Genomic DNA, 24,555 nt, shown 5'->3' with positions numbered 1-24,555 from the left:
GCTATGGGACGTTAAACCAAACAAAAAAAGCGATTAAGGCTATGAGAGACAGAGTAGTAGAGAACTCCAGAAATTTGAACCACCTGTGGTCAATCACGCGCACTGAAATCGCACCGCACACAGTCGCCTTCATTCTTGCTGGCACCGAAAACCGGTCACTGACGCCGGGTTTCAACCCTCTTAGCCTGGGTTTCATATGGACGTTAAACCCCATAAACTAAGCTAAGTGACTCTCGCATGTTTTCCTGTTAACGTGCAGTTTTATAATAAGCAATTACGAATCCTTTGTGCCCAAATGCGCTATTTTGTTACAAATCCACTTGATTGAGTTCATCCTTCACTTTTGTTTTTCCCTTGTGTGTTTCCTTCTGCAGTAATGCGAAAGTATAATAGTTGATTCCAATAACATTCTGTATTTATTAGAATGGTTGAAAAAAAATATATATACTTTGGTGATTTCTGTGCCAGCGATGTGTTCAAACCTATTTTATGTAAGGATTACTTTTTTGTTCCCTTTTATTCTACATGAAATCACGCACCCGCTACAGTATTGCCTTTTCGAGCGCTGGATGTAGTACACAAACACCTAGTGGAGTCCAGTCTAGCTGCACCTACTTAACAAGCATAGTAGCTCCTGATAAGCGTTACGAGCTTCGGCAAGTCGGGATTCTCGCTGTTCGGGAGTCTGCTGCAAACCTGGCACGACCACATTTCCTATGGCTAGGGTGGTAGGCCTCGCGCTGGGATACATCAGCAAGATTGTCTGATTCGACCTGACTTTTGCCAGAAAGTATTGACATGACAGCCCAGGCCCCAAACCTCTCATGGTCAGACTGAGGAAACGTAGTTTTTGTTGCGACTATAGGAAAGAAGAAATGACTGAGGCTGATAAAAATTCATTCAGAACAAGGGTGGATGAAATGAGGAAGTTAGGTAGTGTACCGCAGATCGTGGAGACCTTTGGCGACGCCGGCTCATTCAACGGCTTTTGCCTGAATGTCCACGTCATTCCTGGACCTTACCATATTCCAAGGTAATTTAAAAGGGTCATACAAAAGTTTTGAGGGAGGTTTCACGGGCCTGCCTACTGGCCCCAGCTTGCTCACTGGCTCAGCAATCGTGCGCTTTCGTAAACCGCCCACTGTCGAAACGTGACAAAGGGCGTTTTTTTTCTGTGCAGATGTGCTATATTGCTTGGCCCTCACAACCAGTGAATTATATTTTGCGACGCAAGAATTATTCTTCTAGTGGGCAGATCTTTTTCCTGATCAAGTTATTCGAGTCATTACTACATTTAAAATGTTCAATAGACAAGCGTTGCACGCATTTCTTTTTCTTAGCGGAGTCAAGTCCGTCTTAGTGTTTAAATCGTAGGAATATGGTTCCGCTTGGAAGCGAGATTTCGTCACCTGTAGCGATATTTCGACGCAGCTAAAGGTTATTTGCTCAAAAGCGTGCATTAATTTGTGCTGCAGAGACAACGCACTTCGGAAGTGTTCCACAGTAAAAAAATAAGTGCAGCAGTTTAACCATAATTGACCCGTGTTAAACGAGCGTTAGCCCCATTTTTCATAGTTTTTTCGTTTATTAGAGTTTAAGTTTCGGTTCTACTCGTCTAGGTGCTTTCTACGATTTATGAAACCAAGCTGTAGCGTAAAATTTGCATTTTAACTAAAAATAACTAGATATTGACATGCAATTAGGAGCTGCAATAAGTGTAGCGCAATCGTAGGCTACACAGCTGTCAAACAACATATTGCCACAGTGCTGTAATGTGATGTTCAATTTTTAATCATAAGCTAACATAGCTATTAATAACTACAATTATTTCCTTGCAGATATATTCAGCACACACGACTCTGAAATATATATTGCCGCATAGAATACGACGCCAAAGATGATGACTGGCCCCACAAGCGTGAGCCTGGAAGAGAAGGAAGTAGGAGCGCCAGACTCGTCCAGGTTTATTATTAAACCCGTCCTATCTTTGGGTCCTCCTTGTCGTTCTATCGAGACGTGACACTGGTGGAGCGCGCTGGGGTATGCATAAGACTCCTTTCGGCAGTCCACAGCGAATCCCAGACATCGACACGCCTGTACATCGCGCTAGCCGCCGCCTTCTAGGCCTAGCCCCGGAGTACAACTATCTGCCAAGCGACTCTTCAAACGACCAAGTCCATCAGGTCTCCCAAGCCATGGCACATCCCAACCCTAGGCCGGTGACTCTTCAGAACACCAAGGTGCCAGAGTGCTTTCGCGGGGAAGCGTTTGAAGATGTCGAGGACTGGCTTGACCAGTTTGAGCGAGTGGCCAAGATTAATCTGTGGAGCGCAGATCACAAACTTTGCAATGTTTATTTTGCCCTTCAGGATAATGCTAGAACGTGGTTTGAAAACCACGAGGCCAGCTTATCCACATGGAATGACTTCCGTCGCCAGCTCGTAGACACCTTTGCGAGACCTGATCGACGCGACAATGCGCTGCGCCTGCTTGAAGTGCGTGTCCAGAAGCCGAATGAGAGCGTGGCTATGTTTGCGGAAGACATGGCTTGCCTTTTTCGCCGTGCCGACCCTGATATGAGTGAGCCAAAGAAGTTACGGCATCTCATGCGCGGTGTCAAAGAACAGGTGTTTGCCGGCTTAGTACGCAACGCACCTAAAACCGTGAGTGAGTTCATTAAGGACGCTACGGCTATAAAGCGAGCCCTCCAAGATCGGTGCCGCCAGTACAACCGACCAGCCAGCTGTGCCCCGACGACTGCGGCGGCGCTGACTGCAACAGATCAGACCACTCATCGAGACATGATTAGAGAAATTGTCCTTGAGGAGTTGCAGCGAATTACGGCTACGAAAGCTCAGTCGCCAGAGGCCCTCGTGCGGGCTGTAAGGAATGAAACTCGGCGCTCCCTATCACCGTCTGCCCACTGCAACGAGCTTCATCCTGTCGACAACGCGGCAGCCATTTCCGAACCACCATACCGCGTTCCACAACCGGTCAACTACACGGCCAACATTCCTGCAACTTATCACGAGCCGCAATCTGAGAGCTACGCCGCGGTCCTACGTCGCCCGCCTCCAGACCACGCCTCACCGAGCTCACCAAGCCGTCAGGAGACGCGATTCTTCCAGGGGCCTCAGTGGGCGCCTTCCAGGCGCTCTCAACCACGCCGAACGGACAGGTGGCGCAGTTATGACAGCCGGCCACTCTGTTTCTACTGCGGACAAGCTGGCCACGTATATCGGTACTGCCGCTACCGCGAAGAGGGGCAGGCCTTTCCCTCTGCTTCTGCTCGCCGCCGCTTCGACGCTGACACTGCCCAAACCGAGGACGGCCTTCCGGTCAGCAGGGAAACCGAATCCCCGGGCTTCCGCCGCCGCTCCTCCCCATCGTCACAGCGTTATTCTCCGCCGATGCGTCGTGGCAATGCTGACGTTGGCGGACGGCGGTCCCCTAGCCCTCACCGGGGAAACTAACAGCCGCAACCTCGCGAGGGGAGGTTGCACACAGTCTAAAAGTGTCAAAACCCTCACCACCGCCGCAACTGCCGACAGCCCGTGCTTCTGACGCTGCCGTTAGTATTGACATTGCCGCACTACCGCCGAAAATGCCGCCTACATTACCACCGAAAATGCCGCACCAGATGAGCAGCCCCGACGACGAAGCTGACACCGCTGACCTTGCCGCACTTCCGCCGAAAATGCCGAAAGAGACGAGCAACCCAGATAACGTTGCCAGCGCTGACCTCGCCGTTTCCATTGATGGGCTGGAGGTACATTCTCTGGTGGATACCGGGGCGGATTTTTCAATTATTAGCCAGAAACTGGCTGACACGCTGCGCAAAGTAAAAACCGAATGGACTGGGCCAGTAATAAGAAGTGCTGGGGGCCAGCTACTGGCACCGACAGGGAAGTGCACTGCCCGGATAGGAATAGGAAACGCGGTGTTTGTTGGCAGCTTCTTTATTCTCCCTGACTGTTGCAAAGATCTCATCTTGCGCATGGACTTTCTGCGTCTTCATGGGGCTGTAATCAGCATTCGTGACAGCGTCGTGTCCTTCACCAACAATCATGAAGACCTTGGTTATGCGGAAGTACCACTGATGCTCTTACGCGTCGCCAGTGAGACAGTGACATTACTTCCGCGATCATGCTCTCTTGTCGAAGTGAAGTGCGACATGGCGCATACCGGCGATGGTATCGCCGAAAGGGCAGTCGCCCTGGTACTAAGCCGAGGTGTTTCTATAGCTCGAGGGCTAGTCAACTTGACCAATGGACAAACCGAAGTGCTGCTGACAAACTTCAGCGACGAGCGTCAGCAAATTCCGAAAGGCACAACTGTGGCTTTTTTCGACAGCCTCCCAAATGCGCAGCACTGCTTCTCACTGCAACAGGAAGGATCAATGTGCAAGACGCCCGTACCCATCGTCGATGTGAGTCTAAATTTGTCTTCTTCAGAACGGGACCGTGTTTTGGATCTCATAGATCAATTTCGAGACTGCTTTGCTTCCAAATCGCGGATCAGCCAAACGCCTTTGACAAAACATCGAATCATCACGGATGACTCGATTCGCCCGATTCGACAAAATCCTTACCGTGTAGCTCCGAAAGAACGTGCAGCCATTCAGCGCCAGGTGGCCGAAATGCTTAGAGACGACGTTATCCAGCCGTCACAGAGCCCCTGGGCTTCCCCCGTGGTACTTGTTAAAAAGAAGGACGGCAGCTTACGATTTTGCATAGATTACCGCAAGCTCAACCAAGTAACTAAAAAAGACGTGTACCCTCTTCCTCGCATCGACGATTCCCTTGATCGCCTACGAAATGCGCGTTACTTCTCATCAATGGACTTGAAAAGTGGATATTGGCAGATAGAAGTAGACGAGAGAGATCGGGAGAAGACAGCATTCGTCACTCCCGACGGATTGCACGAGTTTAAGGTCCTTCCGTTCGGTTTATGCTCAGCACCAGCAACATTTCAGAGGTTGATGGATACTGTGTTCTCGGGACTTAAGTGGCAAACATGCCTGGTGTATCTTGACGACGCGATTGTGTTTTCGGCCACATTTGAAGAGCATCTACGCCGTCTGCTAGCTGTATTTCAGGCCATACGATCTGCGGGCCTCACACTAAAACCCGAGAAGTGCCACTTCGGGTACGAGGAGCTGCAATTCTTAGGTCACGTCGTTAGCCAAGAAGGTGTCCGGCCTGATCCTGAAAAGCTCTCCGCAGTCGCCAAGTTCCCGACACCTACGGACAAAAAGACATTGCGGCGTTTCCTGGGTCTTTGCGCCTATTACCGCCGGTTTATTGCTGGTTTCTCATGAATTGCCTGGCCCTTACCTTCGCGGACGCGTGACAACGCTATCTTTCACTGGGGTGAAGAACAGGAACAAGCGTTTAATGAGCTGCGGAGACGTTTACAGACACCACCTGTCCTAGCGCACTTTGATGACGACGCCCCTACCTACACTGCTTCATACGGATGCCAGCAACGTGGGCTTAGGTGCTGTGCTGGTGCAGCGCAGGATGGTGTGGAAACAGTAATTACTTATGCCAGCAGGACCCTATCTAAAGCAGAAGCGAACTACTCGGCAGCCGAAAAAAATGCCTTGCAGTGGTATGGGTGGTTATGAAGTTCCGCCCTTATTTGTAAGGTCACCCCTTTCAAGTCGTTAGCGACCATCACTCGCTCTGTTGGCTTACGAATCTAAAGGACCCTTCAGGGAGACTCGCGGGTTGGAGCCTTCGATTACAAGAATTCGACATGGCAGTTATTTACAAATCTGGAAAAAAGCACACGGATGCTGACTGCCTTTCGCGAGCGCCGGTCGAACCTTCCACTATGACCGATGAAGACACTGCGTTTTTAGGTGTCATAGATGACGCAACGCTTTCCCAACAGCAGCGAGAAGACCAGGAATTGCTCCCTCTTATTGATTTCTTGGAAAAACAAACTACCGTTGTGCCTAAGATTTTCACCCGAGTAATATCTTCATTCTTTATTCGCAACAACGTACTTTACACGAAGAACTTCCGCCCTGGCGGAAACAGTCGTCCCATCTGCTCTCCGCAGTGAAGTTTTGCAAGCGTGTCACGACGAGCCAACCATCGGTCACCTAGGCTACACCCGCACGTTGGCTAGAGTCCAACACGGATACTACTGGCTTGCCTGCGACAGTGCCTGCGACAGTGAAACAATATGTACGTACGTGCATAGACTGCCAGCGCCGTAAGTCACCCCCTGTAAAACCAGCTGGCCTACTTCATCCTCTTCAAGTGCCAACAACACCTTTTAAGCAAATCGGCATGGACCTCCTGGGACCATTTCCGACGTCGACAGCCGGAAATAAATGGATAATTGTCGCCACCGATTATCTAACCCGCTACGCGGAGACCAAGGCTCTGCCAAGGGGTACCGCCGCCGAAGCAGCTCGGTTCTTCGTGGAGAACATTGTCCTGAGGCATGGCGCTCCGGTGCTCATTATAACTGACCGAGGAACTGCATTTACGGCCGAACTTTTGGAGACCGTTCTCCGCCTCAGTGGTAGCAGTCACCGTAAAACTACAGCCTATCACCCCCAAACCAATGGGTTGACGGAACGCCTCAATAAAACCATCGCAGACATGCTTTGCATGTACGTTGACGTGAACCACAAGAATTGGGACGAAATTCTTCCCTACGTCACGTTCGCCTACAATACGGCACGCCAAGACACCACTCGTATGACACCATTCAGCCTCCTTCACGGGTGACCAGTAACAACTATGCTGGATGCAATGTTGCTTCCGAATGCTGACACCGACGGTCTCGATCAGGACGCCGAGGAAATCGCTCAGCGTGCAAAGGAAGCCCGCCAACTAGCGCGTGTGCGGATAAAGAATCAGCAAGAGCATGATGCACGACGCTACAATCATAGACGCCGACATGTCATGTACGAACCTGGCGACAAAGTGTGGGTCTGGACGCCTATTCGCCGCCGTGGACTCTCCGAAAAACTATTGCGGCGATATTTCGGGCCATATGTTGTTCAGCGACGTTTAACCGACGTCATTTATGAGGTGGTGCCAGACGGGTTGTCGACCTCAAAGCGACGCCAGCAACAAGCCGACGTCGTCCACGTTGTACGCATGAAGCCGTACAACTCGGACTGACCTTGACCTCCTACTCCCTTTTATGCTCATCGGGACAATGCTTCTTGAGGAGGGGGGCAAATGCCGCATAGAAGACGACGCCAAAGATTATGACTGGCCCCACAAGCGCGAGCCTGGAAGGGAAGAAAGTTGGAGCGCCAGACTCGTCCAGGTTGATTAATAAACCCGTCCTATCTTTGGGTCCTCCTTGGCGTTCTATCGAGACGTGACAATATATTTTAGGGGTGCGTTTATTTGGTAAACCCAGATGGATCCAGCCGCTCAGGAGGAACTCGCAGCGGAGCGTCAGGCGTGGCGAATGAGCAAGGCAGCAACCAACTTCTTCGTCCTTGAGAGCGGCAGCACGCGACGCATGTCAGTGGCTATAACGATGAAGATTACCACACTACAGTCTTCCCTCGGGCAGAGAAGGAGCCATCCTGGCGACTCATGGAGCCGAAAAGACAGACGGATCGCAGTAGGGCTTGATTCGGTCCACATGAACTATTTCGCGTCCACGGCGACGCAAGTCCGCAGAGGGCGTAACAGGCTCAACTACATAGTTCACAGCAGATTTTTTTTGAAGGACTCGGTATGGACCGTGATACCGAGAAAGAAACTTCTTTGAAAGGCCGGCGGTTGTGGCAGGAACACAGAGCCACACCAGGGATTTGGGTGCATATGAAGGCGCCTCGCCAGTGTCACGATGGTGTTTTTTTGCCACTGGTGCTCCTTTGTAATCGAAGGAGCGAGCTGACGGCATTCTTCTGCGTACTGGGCGGCGTCCGAGAGTGGCGTCGATTCAGAAACATCAGGGCGGTAGGGAAAAAGCGCATCCATTGTGCAGGTTGGCTCGCGCCCGTAAAGCAAAAAGAAGGGAGAGAATCCAGTGGTGGTCTGTATCGCAGTGTTGTACGCGTAGGTTACGAAGGGAAGAACGGGGTCCCAGTTGGAATGAGCGTCGTTGACGTACATGGCCAGCATGTCACTCAGAGTATGGTTGAAGCGTTCTGTCAGGCCATTCGTCTGAGGGTGGTAAGAAGTAGCGGTGTGATGAATGATGCGACATTCTTTCAGTAGGGCCTCGAGAGCGTCGGACAAGAAAACGCGTCCGCAGACAGTGAGCAGTTCCTTCGGAGTCCCGTGGCGAAGAATCAGTTGTTGAGAATGAAGAAAGCTACGTCTCTTGTGGAGGCAGAGGGTAACGGTGATGTTTCAGTGTAGCGAGTAAGATGGTCTACTGCCACAATAATCCAGCGGTTTCCAGCAGGAGTAGTAGGAAGAGGGCCATAGAGATCTATGCCAACGCGGTCAAACGGACGAGCCGGGTAGGGTAACAGCTGCAACGAAACAGGGGACTTCTGAGTACTTTTTCGGCGTTGACAAGATTCGCAAGCGCGCACGAAATGTAGTACGAAGCGGTGCATTCCACGCCAGTAAAATCGCAAACGTAGACGCGTGTAGGTTTTTAATACGCCACCGTGAGCACATTGTGGGTCACCATGGTACGCAGCACAAATGTCGGCACGGAGATGACGCGGGATGACTAGAAGCCACTCCCGTTTATCAAGCAAATAATTGCGGTGATAGAGAAGACCGTCACGAATGGAGAAGTGGTGGGCTTGGCGGCCGAGCACTTTGTATGAATGAGCGGGAGTAGAACTTGAGAGAAAATCCAAAAGTGGATTGATCCAGGGGTCATTCCGTTGCTCGGTAGCCATGTCGATAGTAGTAAGAGTCAACAAATTGTAGGCGCAGGCGTGGTCAGACGAAGTATCTCTAGGCAATGGCGAGCGGGAAAGAGCAGCTGCGTCCATATGTTTCAGGCCTGATCGATAAATGACATGAATGTCAAACTCCTGGAGACGAACAGCCCAGCGAGCAAGGCGACCGGATGGGTCTTTCAGAGAGGCAAGCCAGCACAAAGCGTGGTGATAGGGCACAACGTAAAACGGTCGACCATACACATAGGGACGAAATTTTCCGGTGGCCCAAGTAATGGCCTCCTTCCCTCTCTGTGACTGAATAGTCAGATTCTGCCTTCGTCAATGTTCGGCTGGCGTATGCCACAACATACTCGCTGTAACCAGGCTTACGTTGGGTAAGGACGGCACCAAGCCCAATACCGCTGGCAGCAGTGTGGATCTCCGTAGGCGCAGTCGGATCAAAGTGGCGTAGAATGGGAGGCGAAACCAAAAGGCGGCGTAAGTGTCGAAGGCTTTATCGCAGGCTGGAGTCCAGGCGAAAGGGTCGGAACTGCCGGCAAGGAGATAGGTCAGAGGAGCGATGATAGAGGCAAAGTTCGAGATGGAACGTCGAAAGTAGGAGCAGAGGCCGATAAAGCTCCGGAGCTGCTTCAGGGAGGTTGGCTTCGGAAACTCTGCAACTGCGCGAAGTTTGGTGGGGTCGGGAAGAATGCCGTCCTTAGAGACTACGTGTCCTAAAATTGTGAGTTTTCGAGCGGCAAAGTTGCACTTCTTCAAATTCAACTGAAGCCCAGCATCGGCGAGACATGTGAGGACATGCTTTAGGCAGAGAGAAGCTGAGATGAAAAGTCAGTAGAAAAAAACTACGATGTCATCCAGGTAACAAACACAGGTCTGCCACTTCAGTCCACGAAGAACAGTGTCCATCAGGCGCTCTAAAGTAGCTGGGGCGTTGCAGAGGCCAAAGGGCATAACGTTGAGCTCGTATAAGCAATCCGGTGTTATAAAGACAGTTTTCGAGTGGTCATCACCAGCCATCGATACCTGCCAGTAGCCGGAGCGCAAATCCAAAGAGAAGAAATACTCGGCTCTCCGTAAACAGTCCAAGGTGTCGTCGATTCGCGGCAGAGGATAGACATCTTAGCGCGTGATTTTGTTAAGCCTACGGTAATCTACGCAAAACCGGATGGAACCATCTTTGTTGGTGACCAAAACAACCGGAGAAGCCCATGGACTGTAAGATGGCTGTATGACGCCCCGGCGAAGCATGTCGTCCACGTTGTCAGCAATGAATTGGCGCTCAGAGGCCGACACGGGATAAAGACGCTGTCGTAAAGGTGCGTTTGTAGCAGTGTCGATAGTGTGCGTAACGACAGACGTGCGACCCAGAGCAGTGTGAGGAAGGTCGAAGGCAGAAGTGAAGTTCTTGAGAAGAGCAGCGAGTTGATCGCGTTGCTTGGGTGGAAGATCTGCGTCAACAGCGTGTTGAAGAACATCGGGTGGTGTCGAAGCGATAGCTATATCGCAAGAGCTGAGCATATTAACGTCTAATAAAGTAGGCGTGGCAGGAAGAGTATTTACAAGCACGGGATCAAGTTCTTCAATACGAACGAGACACTCTCCGCTTAGCAGGACGGACGGGCACGAAAATGGATTTGAGAAGTACATTGCACTAAGGCCAACTTCGAACTTGAGAACAGAAAATGGAAGCAGGAGGCAGGGATGGCGTCAAGCGGTGCCCTAAGGTTTGAAGAAGACAGTCGAAGCAGTAGCGCTTTCACAGGAGAGTGGAACGAGGGCAGCAGAAAAGGGAGGAATGTCTGTGTCATGGGCGACAAGGACTTTTGCAGACCGGGTAGGGACGTCACACAAGACGGTATCACAGAGGTAAAAAGAAAACTTCCGCGCGGGCGCAGTCAATAACGGCACGATGAGTGGAAATGAAATCGTAGCCCAGGATGATGTCGTGTGAGCAGTGAGACAGTACAATAAACTCGATGCTGTATAAGACGTCTTCGATGAGAACACGGGCCGTGCACACCGCTGAGGGCTGAATGCGCTGTGATGAGGCGGTGCCAAGCAATAAGTCGGAAAGTGCAGTGGTCACCTTACGAAGACGACGGCAAAGAGCTTCACTGATGACAGATACGGCAGCGCCCGTGTCGACAAGAGCGAGAACTGCGACGCCGTCGACAAACACTCGTATTACGTTAGCGGGAGAACACGGAGGACTTGAAGAGTTCGAACCAAGAGCAGTTCTTGCCCCGGGAACTGAGACTGTTAGTTTCCCTCAACAGCGACGGTAGAACGTCGGCAAAGCGGGGACGGGGAACGGCGACGAGGGGACGATGATCGGCCAGTTGGAAACGTTTGATTGTCACGAGATACAAAGTCGGAACCGGGCAGAGTTCTCGGCGAGGGCTGGTCTGTATAGTAGGAGTAGTTCCAGAGGTCAGGTCGAGAAGCGGGAAGGCGTTGGCGGCAAAGGCTTGCGACATGGCCCGGCAGCCCGCAAGAGTAGCAGATTGGCCGGTTGTCCGCGGTATGCCAAGGGTTCGTAGGGCGTTGGCGTACCCTTGGAATAGGGTCATGGAATGCAGACCCAGGCAAGGGCGAAAGAAGTTTGTAAGGAGCGGCCTGGTAGGAAAGAGATGCTGATGGCATTAGCTGCCTGGCCGCAACTTGGGCGTAAGTCAGTGGTGCCGTTACTTGCGCCGGCACGGGGCTGGGCGAGAGCATGGAGCTGGGCGGAAGGACATCAGCGATGTGATCTTGCACGGCACGCCGTATGGTAGGGACCAAAGACGGAGCCATGTCAGGAGCAAGGCGGCCAGTATCCTGTAACTGAGGGACCAGTGATAGCTGGCGGGCGACCACTTCTCGAACGAAGGCTTTTATTTATTGACGTAAAGGGCTGTCCTCTGATGTGGTAGAACCGCCCAGCGCTAGTGTAGAGATGACGTCGTCTCTAACACCGGACCGCCGGGTAGAAGCGTGCTTCTTACGGAGCACGTCGTAGCTCTGGCAAAGCTTGATCACGTCACTGACCGTGGCAGGATTTTTCACCCAGAGCATCTGACACGCGTCGTCAGAGATGCCTTTCATGATGTTATCGATCTTATCCGCTTCGGACATTAGCGAGCGACACGCTTGCATAGGTCCACGATGTCTTCTATATAACTAGTGAACTACTCTTCGACATGCTGAGTGCGATCACGCAAGCGTTGTTCTGCCCGGAGCTTTCGAACTGCAGGGCGGCCGAACACTTCCGCAAAATTCTTTTTAAATGCAGACCGAGATGGCAGGTCTGCCTCATGGTTGGGAAACCAGAGGTTCGCCACGTCAGTCAGATAAAAGATTACGTTACTTAGCTTGATAGCGTCGTCCCATCTGTTGTAGCTACTGACGCGCTCATATGCCGGCAACCAATCGTCGACGTCTTGGTCGGCAATGCCACTGAAGAGGCACAGATCACGCTGCCTTAGAGCTCCAGAACACAGCACGGTGGTTGGGAGGGGCGACGATGCCGAGGCAGTTTCGTCCGGCATGCTGGAAGTAGAGGGTAATGTGCGGCTTCTTAGTTCCAGGGTGGACGGGAACGTACCCAGCAGCACCTGCACCAATTGTAGGGGTGTGTCTATTCGGTAAACCCAGATGGATCCAGCCGCTCAGGAGGAACTCGCAGCGGAGCGTCAGGCGTGGCGAATGAGCAAGGCAGCGACCAACTTCTTCGTCCTTGAGAGCGGCAGCACGCGACGCATGGCAGTGGCTATAACAATCAAGAGTACCACACACACACACACACACACACATATATATATATATATATATATATATATATATATATATATATATATATATATATATATATATATATATAATATATATATACGACTGTAAGTGCGGCGCGAAATCATTCGAGCATTAGTAACTCACGTCGTCATACACCAGTTCAGGATAGAAGACTGTATGAAGCGAAATTTGATGGGTCCACTTTCACCTTGTGCTTAATATATGCCAGTTTCACCTTGCCTCAGCTTGAACGTCAAGTAAAAGGAACGAGTTGTTTTCTGGGTTTCTATCTGGATTAGTAGAACTATCGCTTTAGAAAAGAGAACTACGCGACATTTCAATTTGAAACCTGAAGTAGCGACGATATAGTTGCCGCAATACAGCGACAGCCGGATCGTAGCCAAGTTGTTGTAGATCACTGCGGCGGTCAGTCATGGCTTTTAAGCCACTCTCCAAAAACTGCAGTTCATTAGAGCATAGAGCTAAAATAAAAACATTGTGCAACCTATGCCTCGCCGACTTCTCTTCTGCGCCCTACTGCACGCTTGTTCCCTTCAAAACCAGTTGGTTGTCCCTGTCCGAGTTTACGCGTGCACTCCGGGATCCCATGTTCCGTCAAACACGCCAAGCTGCAATCAGCTTAATGTCTGGCTCGATGGTATGCCTACTTGATTACATTTTGACGATGAAGAACGCTGGTACAACGGCACTGAATCTGTATGACTAGCGATAAGGATCCTGTGCTGCAAAAGAATACTGAAGAAGCATCACTCACCAAGTTTTGTACGCGTGCCCTCACTATGGTCTTCCTCACTACGCCCCACATCCCCAAACCATTATAGCCTGGACTGACAGTGAAGTACACGGAATTACTTGTTGTCATATCACAGAATTCAACGCTCTTATCTTCGGTGCGCCAGAAATCCGGGGTTATGCCATAACAGCTCTCTCTACCCACCGCCTGATGTACTTCATCAGCGGTTTTGGTGTGCAACACCTGAATCGTTTAGAGATAGGCAGTTTTAAAGCTCTTGTTAAAATCAGGAAAAGAGTACGTGAAATCAAACGTCACGCTATGTACGCAATATAACGCAATAAACACATTATAAACCGCGGTTTAAACGTGCAACCGCTCAGCTGGAGGAGGGTCCTCATCTTGACCTCCACTCTTGCGGGTACCATTAGACAGAGCCTTGGCATTGAATCAAATAGCTGGAACAAATCGATAAATCCCATATCACAACAGCACGCTATACGGCCATCGATGAACCTGGTGCAGCCAAAACAAAAATCCTCACTAGCAAAGGATTGGAGCGGGAGGCTTCGTCGTCTAGTTAAGCATGTATTAGTGCACAGCAGCTCCACATATTGACAATCTGCCACTTCGGTGATTGCTTGAAACGTCAGCGTTGGCAGCATGTAGCTTGTAGGCAAAAGTTTTTTTTAGAATAATCATTGCCAAATGTGACGGGCTTTTTGGAATTTATTTTGACAAGCAATTCGTTGTTGCACTTTTATAACACTAAAAAGAAACTTTTCTTCTAAGTGGCAGTAGGTCAATGTATGCAATTTTTGAATTATGTTGACTCTGGTCTTTGTGGCTGATGCAGCGAACAGGAAATGGAGCTCTAAGGAATTTTCTCACATGTCATGTCAGAAGACTACAATTTGCATTGCTAACCACGGTCAGTCACTCCAAACAATACGCCCGGTATTTGGCTGCGTAATTCAGCCGTGCCTACGTATGTGTTACTTACCGTGTTGAGCTCATCGACCAGACTGACCGCTTCGCCCGCTTTGCCCGCTTCACCTTCTTCGGCAGTTTTAGCCTGTTCCACCTCCTCGGCAGCTGCTGAGGCTGCTAAGCAGGCAGCAACCAACAAGACTAAGCGGCTCATGGTGCTTACTTTGACGCTAGGAGTTGACTGAGCGCTTATTTTATATCCCCAGAAGGACTGGCTGTTTATGCGTCTTTTTTTTTCGCGAAATGCCTATTTGACGCAATTGGAGAAGACGCGTGTGACGCGGCATGACATATAGAAGAAAAATTGTCAGCCGCTTTTCATTTCGTCAGGCTTGATTTCCGTGCACATGTGTCTTAATTCCATCTGTATGTCTGCACGCAAGAATTGGTGCACGCAACTCAGGGCAAGCACCACAGGGTCTGAATATATTTCAAGACCAGTTACATACGGGACTGGAGCTATAAAATTGCATAAAAATAGTATTGGAATATATAATGAAGAAAATGAAATTTCTTATTTAATTACTTTGAAGAAATCATAGCACACTGTTTAATGTATTAGCTAATGACGTTGCTCTCATTTCAGAGCTATTGTATTCAACAAAAAACATACATTTGTGATAAAGCAAGAACACAGCATGACACAAACGTATACGGGCTGACAACCGTTAACCTTTAATCATTTACTTCACATTCTATGCGATAAATCGGTGCGATATGCTGAGGTCTGTTGTTTAGCAACGTGACTCGTGGCCGAGCTGAATAAATATAACAATAAATGTATTATCAACTAATAAGTTCCTGTTTTGCATTAGGAACGTCAGATTGAACTTTGTAATTTAAGGGTGCAAAACAGTGGTTGTTCTGTGGTTTCGCTAAGGAGCCGGAATACGCGGGTTCAAACTCTACCGTGGCGGCCGCGTTGCGAAGCAGACATAAACAGCAGAATATCCCGCGTGGTGTAAAATATCAGTGGTGATTTCGAAGACACTTATTAAGGGCTAATATATACAGGGAAGCATGCTTGGTGCTGAGATTTAAATTCCCGTGCCTTACAAGCACAGGGTGGAGTCCGCACACAAGGACCCCATTGGCGTTGGTCGTTGCCGGCGCACGCCGAGTTAAAGGGAAACGCCGGCGATTTTTCGACCGTACTGATTTTATGAATTGATTTATATTGCTTAAGGCTTGGTCAGCACAATACGCGATCACAGTTTTTACAATACACAAGCAATAATTTTAAATAAGCAAACTTGATACAACTTCTACGCGGGGCTCAGAAAGCAGTGCCTGGTATGACGTCACATATTGACGACACAGGCGTGCAGCCGCGCCACATGCACCCGCTGCCGTTCTGCCGAGGTGTGCGAACGTTAGTCGCTGTCACGTGCGGCATCATGTGGAACATACTATATGCGGTGTCGGTGAGTCACCCTCAATGTCATCGGACAGGGACGGCTAGGATAGTCATTCAAATGCAACAAAAACATAAGCAGTATTTGGCACGCATGGCCAATGAGGGCAGCACCAGCATGCGATCTTGAATGAAGTAAAATGTTGCTATATGCAGTATTAATTCTTAAGAATTCTTAAGCCATTTATGCACTCGCAAACTTCGATGGAAGTGGCCGGCATAAATGAGAGACTAATCGTAATTACAAATTCCCTTTTTGTTTTCTCAATGCCGACTCTAAATCCATCTCGCTGTGAGTGAGATTGTTTTCCACTCAGTAAGACCGCTGCCACACGGAAATTTTAATGTAATTCACATTGAATGGCATTTGTTCAATTTACTGTTTTGTTCTACACGCTGCTACACGACCAAAACTAATGCCTTTTGCAAATAATGGCACGATGGATAAAAATTGGAGCGTACACAATATTTAGTGGCCTACGATATGTTACGAAAATGATTGCGCTCTGAGCGAAAGCAGCTTTCTAATTCCGTTGACGCCTTACATGTCACACGTAACCAACCTGCTGATCACGACTATCCATTGCGAAGCTCAGTGGCGGTGTCGGCGTTTGTTTACGAAAGGGTACGGAAGGCAACAATTTTAAAGTGCACGGGCTGGCCATGGAGTTTCAGCTACGTGCACTTCACACACTAAAGCAGGTTTCGAGAGCAACAATATAGGCATTGCCTATAGTGTGGCGACCGACGGATAAAACCTTCGAGCGTACGCGCCCGACGGCAAAGCATGTAGCTCCGTTGCGTCCTCGCAGGATGGTTTGCTCGAGCAATAAATGTTAAGTGCACATAAAAATATGACCGTCCCCAGCCGTATGAAGAAAGTAGACGCCAAATTCGCAACATCTGCAGCACTGAATGCAGCGAGCTTACTGCAACGATGCTGCCTGCGAGAGCAGTGGACGACGGCACTGTGGCCGTGTGCTGTATGCGCCCTAGTTGTCGGTAGGCCTAAACAGTTTCACACCGAAGCCGCACTCGGAGCTTCGGAATTGATCAGCGCTATAGTAAATGGTCTCTTCGTGGAACAGCCTTACTGCCAAGCTAACTGTCTCAGAGTAGAAACAAAAGTAATCTCGGCGACGCATTAGCAGCGAAGTCAGTACGAGATCAAATGAGCTGAGCCACATATTGGCAGCTGGGAGCTGCGAGCAGAAATTTGCTTGTATCGCAGTTAGTTCAAGAATATCGTTGCAGAAGAGTGGTCCTCAGTAACGGCTTTTTTAATTAACTTTATCCAGCCTCCTATTATTTACGAGATCAACAGATTTAAGCGTGCTTTTTTTCTGACGGCAGCTCGCAAAAATTCGCCATGCCGGCAACGGCAGGTTGCGGCAGGCGGTTTAGCCAATGTCGTTCACGGAGACATCGTCGACACAACATCCGATTTCAACCGTTGACTTGCACTCGCGAGGCCGAACTCTTGTATCAGAACCAGCCTGTGTTGATAGCTGGCCGGCGTGAAATGTTCCGAGCCTCCTCGCATCCACAGTAACCTTATCGTTACCCGTCTCCCTAAAAAACATGCACTCAGTGCATCATATCGCTCGCCGCAGGGACAGGGCAAAATATCTGTACAAAAAATATTCGACAGATGAGACAGCAGTCTATGTCGACGCGGCCGAATACTCCGACCGTGATGCTTTTTCGCTTGCAGTAGTAAACTACAGTGGACGGTTGTTGGTTGGGTGCTCAATCCCTGTCAGATCATCTGACGAGGCTGAGGAGGCGGCCATAGCCTTGGCAATAGCCTCTACCTTTGCGCAGGCCATTTTCAGCGATTTCAAATCTGCAATTCGTAGCTCTTCAAAGGCCTGGTCTTCCCCGTAGTCCTATCCCTCTTCTATTCCACCAATCTCCAACTCCACAAATCTAAATGATCTGGGTACTGGTGCTCTCATCCGAACCAGGGAACGAGGCGGCCCACAATTACGTCCGATGATTTGTCGACCGGGCTGTGGCGCCACCCGTTCTGCGGACGGTGGGATATCGTATGCTTACATTTCTTACACCACCATGCACTACTCCAAACGAACACTTTACCGAACCCTGCGATTTATGCTCGCATATATCCTAGGGTCTACACATCATAGTGCATTCTATGTGGCGAAAACGCTACCCTCTCACATATACTCTGGGCATGCCCTCGAGACTCCCCTCTCGCAGGTTTGCAGCTTTCGAATCAAGACCAATGGGAAGTCGTGTTGCTTAGCTCCGACTCGGACATACTCATTCGGATTGTGACAAGAACCCTAGAAGTCGCAGAGCGCCACGACCTCATGGCCACTTGATGGGACTTTAACCCCACACTATTTTACTGCTTACAGTCGAAGAAAATGAAGTTCTGCTCATCCCAGCATACATGCGTTCTCAGGTGCAGAGGAGGCGCCAGATCGCACAATTCACTTTTTCGCGAAGCTCTTTCTTCAAGGAAAATTGGTGGTAAATCGCTGTGTGTGAAATGTGGATTTAATAGATAGTTTGAACGTCTAGCACTGGCAGTAAATCGGGCACAGCAGGATCGGGATACCAGCCGCAGGGCACAGCTTCAGCGCGAGAGAGATGGGCGCCGGAGACCAGCGATGGTGATGGCGATGCCGCAGGGTTGTTCCTTCTTCGTCTTCTTTACATTCCCCCCGCGTGAAGAAGTCGCCATCCTGGCGATTCACGGAGAAGAGACAACCAGAGGGTTGTAATACGGCTTGAGGCGGCTAACATGGACAACCTCACGGCCGCGGCGGCGGTGGCCGGAAGGGGTGACTGGCTCGATGACGTAGTTAACAGGGGATGTGCGTTCCAAGACGCGATAAGGTCCGTGGTATTTAGTTTCTAGTTTGCTGGTGGCAGGAACGCATAGCCAAACGAAGCTGTCGGCCAGGAACGTCGGAGTAGGGGTATCGCTATCATGCTGATCTTTGCGATAGCCTTGAGTGTTGGAGGTAAACATGCGAGCTAGCTGATGGCATTCCTCAACCTTCTGTACAATATCGGACAAAGCACTGTACTCAGAGGCATCTGGATGGTATGGCAAAATTGTGTCCAGAGTAAAAGATGGTTCACGGCCGTATAAGAGAAAGAAGGGCGAAAAACCAGTTGTTGCTTGGGTGGCAGTGTTGTACGCGAATGTTACGAATGGCAGTACCTGGTCCCAGTTGGAGCTTCCAGATTCAGATGTAACATACATTGCGAGCATGTCCCCAAGCGTACGGTTGAAACACTCCGTGAGGCCGTTGGTTTGCGGGTGGTACGCGGTTGTAGCCCGATGTATCGATTTGCAAGACGACATGAGCTCTTGGACTACTTCGGAAAGAAAGACACGACCTCTATCACTGAGTAACTCGCGAGGGGCGCCGTATCGAAGAATGAAGTGGTGCAGAAGAAAATGGGCTACCTCTCGGGCTGTCGCCGCGGGAAGTGCAGCAGTCTCGACGCAACGGGTCAGGTGATCGACGGCGACGATCACCCATCGATTACCAGCGGCGCTGCATGGTAGCGGACCATAAAGGTCGATTCCCACGCGATCAAACGGGCGAGCTGGACACGGTAAAGGCTGGAGAGGGCCAGCGGGGTGGCGAAAAGTCTTGCGTTGTTGACAGGCGGTACAAGAGCGAATGTAGCGCCGTACGAAATTGTACATTCCCCGCCAGTAGTACCTCTGACGAATTCGATCATAGGTTTTCAGCACGCCGGCATGAGCGCTTTGCGGGTCAGTGTGATGGTGTGCACAAACCTCGGAGCGTAGGTGGCGCGGAATGACAAGAAGCCACGTTCTGCCGTCTGAGTTGTAGTTCCTTCGGTAGACAAGGCCGTCCCGAATGGTGAAATGGGAGGCCTGTCGGTGGAGTGCCCGAGGATGCGTAGCCGCGGAAGTAGTGCCAAGGATATCTAGCAGGTTAGAGACCCAAGGATCTTGTCGTTGCTCGAAAGGCATATCCTCAATGGTGAGTGCTGACAAGGATGCTTGAGGAGGGGACGATGAGTTAGGCGAGTGCACCGGTGACCGAGAAAGAGCGTCGGCGTCAGAGTGATTGCGGCCAGAGCGGTATACTACACGGATGTCGTATTCCTGTAGCCTGAGAGCCTATCGCCCTAGGCGGCCAGACGGATCCTTGAGAGACGCGAGCCAGCAGAGAGCGTGATGATCTGTAACTACCTCGAAGGAGTGGCCGTATAAATAAGGGCGGAACTTCGTTACAGCCCACACGATTGCTAAGCACTCCTTTTCGGTAACGGAGTAGTTGGACTCGGCTTTGGTGAGAGCACGGCTTGCGTAGGCGACAACGTATTCGGAGAAGCCAGGCTTGCGCTGGGCGAGGACGGCGCCGAGGCCGACACCACTGGCATCGGTGTGAAGTTCTGTAGGTGCAGTAGGGTCGTAATGGCGAAGGATTGGCGGTGACGTCAGAACATTTCGCAGTGTCGCGAATGCATCATCGCAGACTGGCGACCAAGAGGAGAGGTTAGGGGTGCCTTTCAAGAGCTGTGTAAGGGGGGCTATGATGGTTGCGAAATTGCGAATAAAACGACGAAAGTACGAGCAGAGGCCCACGAAGCTTCGCAGTTGTTTCAAAGTGGTCGGTTTCGGAAAGTCAGCAACGGCGCGGAGCTTCTCAGGATCAGGCAGAACTCCATCTTTGCACACAACATGTCCGAGTATTGTGAGCTGGCGGGCACCGAAGCGGCACTTTCTGAGGTTCAGTTGAAGACCGGCGCGGGTTAGGCAGGTGAGGACCTGGCGAAGTCGAGTCAGGTGGGTCGGGAAGTCGGTTGAAAAGACGACGATATCATCGAGGTAGCATAAACAGATGTTCCATTTTAGGCCGCGAAGTACAGTGTCCATCATTCTTTCAAATGTGGCTGGGGCGTTACAGAGTCCGAATGGCATAACATTAAATTCGTATAGTCCGTCTGGAGTAATAAAGGCGGTCTTAGCGCGATGCTCATCTGCCATGGGTACCTGCCAATATCCAGAGCGCAAATCGAGTGAGGAAAAGAATTCTGCGCCTTGCAAGCAGTCTAGGGCATCGTCGATTCGTGGGAGGGGATACACATCACGACGAGTAATTTTGTTGAGGCGGCGATAATCAACATAAAATCGCATGGAGCCATCCTTCTTTTTAACTAGGACCACAGGAGAAGACCATGGGCTACAGGATTCTCTAATTACTCCGCGTTGCAGCATGTCATCGACTTGTTGGGCAATAACACGGCGCTCAGTCGGGGACACACGATATGGCCGCTGATGGAGAGGTGGATGAGCGCCAGTGTCGATGAGGTGGGAAACGGTCGTCGTGCGACCCAAGGAAGACTGCGCGATGTCGAAGGAGGAGCGGAATTGGCGTAGAAGATCAAGAAGTTGCTCGCGGTGGCGCGGCTCTAGAGCGCTGTCTACAGAATGGTCAAAAAGGTCCCGCTGTAGCGGATCGGAAGCCACACGAGTTGGGGTCAAGGCGTCAACTTGGCAAACAGGGAACGACTCATCATCAAAGGCGAACAGAAGGTCGACGGGCTCGATGCGGCCAAGGCACTCCCCTTCGATCAACATAGCGGGAGACGCCAGAGGATTGGCTACCAGCAGTGTGCTAGCGCCGTTGTTCATGTCAAGGACGGCAAACGGCAGCGGTAAGTGGCGGCGGCGGCAGATAACGTTAGAGGGCACAAAGAGGACTGTCGCGGCGGTAGTAAAAGAGGCAGTGAGGGGAACCAGAACAGCGCTAACGGGTGGGATGGTTGTGTCATGAGCTACGAGGAGTTTGGCCGCTAAACGAGGACGCGGCTCGTGGAGCAGGGCATCAGACGGTGCATCCCTCGATTAAATGAGCTCTACTTGAGGACTGACGCAGTCAATGATAGCATGATGCTTGGACAGGAAATCCCAGCCGAGAATGACGTCATGAGAACATGTGGGGAGGACGACGAATTCGATGATGTACAAGGCTGCACCAATGACGACGCGAGCAGTGCAGACAGCTGTCGGCTGTATACTGTGAGCGGATGCGGTACGAAGCGATAGTCCCTCGAGGGGCGTAGTCACTTTTCGGAGGGAGCGGCAGAGTTTTTGGCTGATAACTGATACAGCGGCAGCGGTGTCGACGAGCGCAAGAGTATGAACACCTTCAATGATGACAGGAATAACATTCGCGGCATTAAGACGAGGACTTTGAATTTCTGTCGAATACGCAGTTCGTGCCTCGCGAACTGCGGCATTTAGTTTTCCGGCTGGGTAACGGGTCGTCGGCGCATTGGCGAAATGGAGAGGCGACGTGGTGATGGCGAACGACGAGGGAGGAAGTCCGGAGGATCAGAGGGTGCTGTTGGAGGACCCGATGGGACTGGGAACTGGGGGGCCAAATAAGGTGGCGCAGGCCGTGCAGCAAAGGCCATATTTATTCGGCGCCGGCAGTAGCGTGTAGTGTGTCCAGGGATGCCGCAGTTGTAGCAAATAGGCCTGTTGTCTGCAGTGCGCCATGGAGATGGTGTCTGACGCAAGGAGGGAGCAAAGGCTGTTGGTGCGGACCGCATGGGGGCGAAGCATAGGCATATGCTGGCTCAGGCGGTGGACTTGAAGTAACTTCGGCATACGTGCGACGCCATACTTGAGGAGGAGCCGGCGCGAATGCTGGAGCGTAGCTCAGTGGCGCAACGCCGGACGATGACATTGTGGGCGTGGGGAACGGCATTGAGGGTGCGACCGGAGCTGATTGAGGAACAAGATTAGGGACGACTTCAGACACATGCTGCTGGATTGCACGGCGAAGCTCCGGAACAAGGCCAGTTGGTGTCGACTCCTTAATATATGGCTGCAGAGACAGTTGTCGCGCGACCTCCTGACGTACAAAAGCCTTGATGTCTTCAGAGAGGCTAGATGACTCCCTCTCCGCGGCAAGTTCAGCAAGTGATGCTTGAGACTGGCGAATCAAAACACACTCCTTGCGGAGTTCTTCGTAGCTTTGACAAAGGTCGTATATTTCCTTGACCGTAGTGGGGCCTTTGGCGACGAGCATGTTGAAAGCGCCGTCATTAACTCCTGTGAGGACATGACGTATTTTAACGGCCTCGGTCATGGTCGGGTCAACGCGGCGACACAAATCAACAATGTCCTCAATGTAACTGGTGAACGATTCACCGGGCAGCTGTAGTCGCGATCGAAGACGCTGTTCCGCGCGGAGTTTTCGGACGGTGGGGCGGCCAAAGACATCAGAAAATTTGGTCTTGAAATGCGCCCAGGTGGTAAAGTCGGACTCGTGGTTTCGAAACCACAGATTTGCGACGTCGCTCAAGTAAAAGATGACATTATTAAGCTTACGATTGTCGTCCCAGTTATTGTGGCGGCTGACCCGTTCGTAAGTGGACAGCCAATCGTCGACGTCGTCATCGCTGCTTCCACTGAAGGTAGCGGGGTCCCGTTGGCGAAGGGAACCTGTGCAGGTGACTGGCGGATGTAGGTGCGATGAAGTAGGCTCCGTCATTGGGGTAGTCAACGTTCTGCTTCGATGTTCCAGGGCGAGATGGGTACAGGGAACCTCAGCTTGACCTCCACCAAGTGAAATGTGGATTTAATAGATAGTTTGAACGTCTAGCACTGGCAGTAAATCAGGCACAGCAGGATCGGGATACCAGCCGCAGGGCACAGTTTCAGCGCGAGAGAGATGGGCGCCGGAGACCAGCGATGGTGATGGCGATGCCGCAGGGTTGTTTCTTCTTCGTCTTCTTTACATGTGGTTTATCGCAGAACAACTCGTTCAGCCAACAACAAAACTCTAGCTACACCCATCGCTGCAGAAGAATGCATTAAAGTGTGAGCTGAAACTACAAAATAGTGAGACAGTGATTGCAAGATCTATGCTGTTCGCAAGCATGGCCGTGTCTGCGTCGTGTCAGGCTGTTTCTGATTAGCGCCGCCGTCGTCATGACCCGTACCAACAGCACCTCATAGGATCGTACAGGCGACGCCACACCATACAAGCCGCACCCAGTAGGGCCGTTGCATTGCCGTCGTCATTTGCTCAAAAACTCTTACACGACTGTAACGTCGTGAAACAGTGTTGGCCGTCAAAATGTCCCATCTGGCAGACGATTCGCGGGTCCCTGAGCGCTATCTTTAACATTACTTTGCCTGAAAACTAAAGCGTCCCCAATTGTGGTTTTCATAATGTGTAAGCTTGTCTTTGGAAGAAGGGCTGACGCAAATTTCGTTGATATCTGTTAGCATTAAAAATTTGCTCGAGTTAGCCTTTAAGGTCCATTGGGCCTGTAGGTCATGGCAGGCAAGCAGTGTCGCCTCCCAGTCCTCCCAGAAAAGGTTAGAGAAGGGGGAAAAAGATCGGGCCAGTTGGTGGGCCTATACCATGGGGTAGGTGTCAACAGTCTACCCACAGTACTGGCACTGCTCTATGAACTGGGGGTCGAAGTTTTTAGGCATTGCCGGGCCCACCATCGTGTTGGTGAAGAGGCGCTGGACAGTATATCACTCGCTTGATCTAGTCTTGATAAAATGTTACAATGTTGTTAAATGTGCAGGCCGCATTAGAATCAATGTTCTGAGCCGATTCGAATCCATAGAAAACTGTCCGGAGGGAGAGCGCGTTGGCAGCTGCAGAAGCTACCTGGTTCCCTTCACAACTCTGGTGGTCAGGAGCCCAGACGAGAGATCGGTACTCAGAATTTCTATCCCGACTGCAATTTTTATATATGCTGTAAACTACGTGGGTTTTA

This window comes from Amblyomma maculatum, chromosome 2 (genome assembly GCF_055883805.1).
Source record: "Amblyomma maculatum isolate TAMU_Amacu chromosome 2, ASM5588380v1, whole genome shotgun sequence".
In the NCBI taxonomy this organism is placed as follows: Eukaryota; Metazoa; Arthropoda; class Arachnida; order Ixodida; family Ixodidae; genus Amblyomma; species Amblyomma maculatum.
This window is presented reverse-complemented; position numbering follows the sequence as displayed.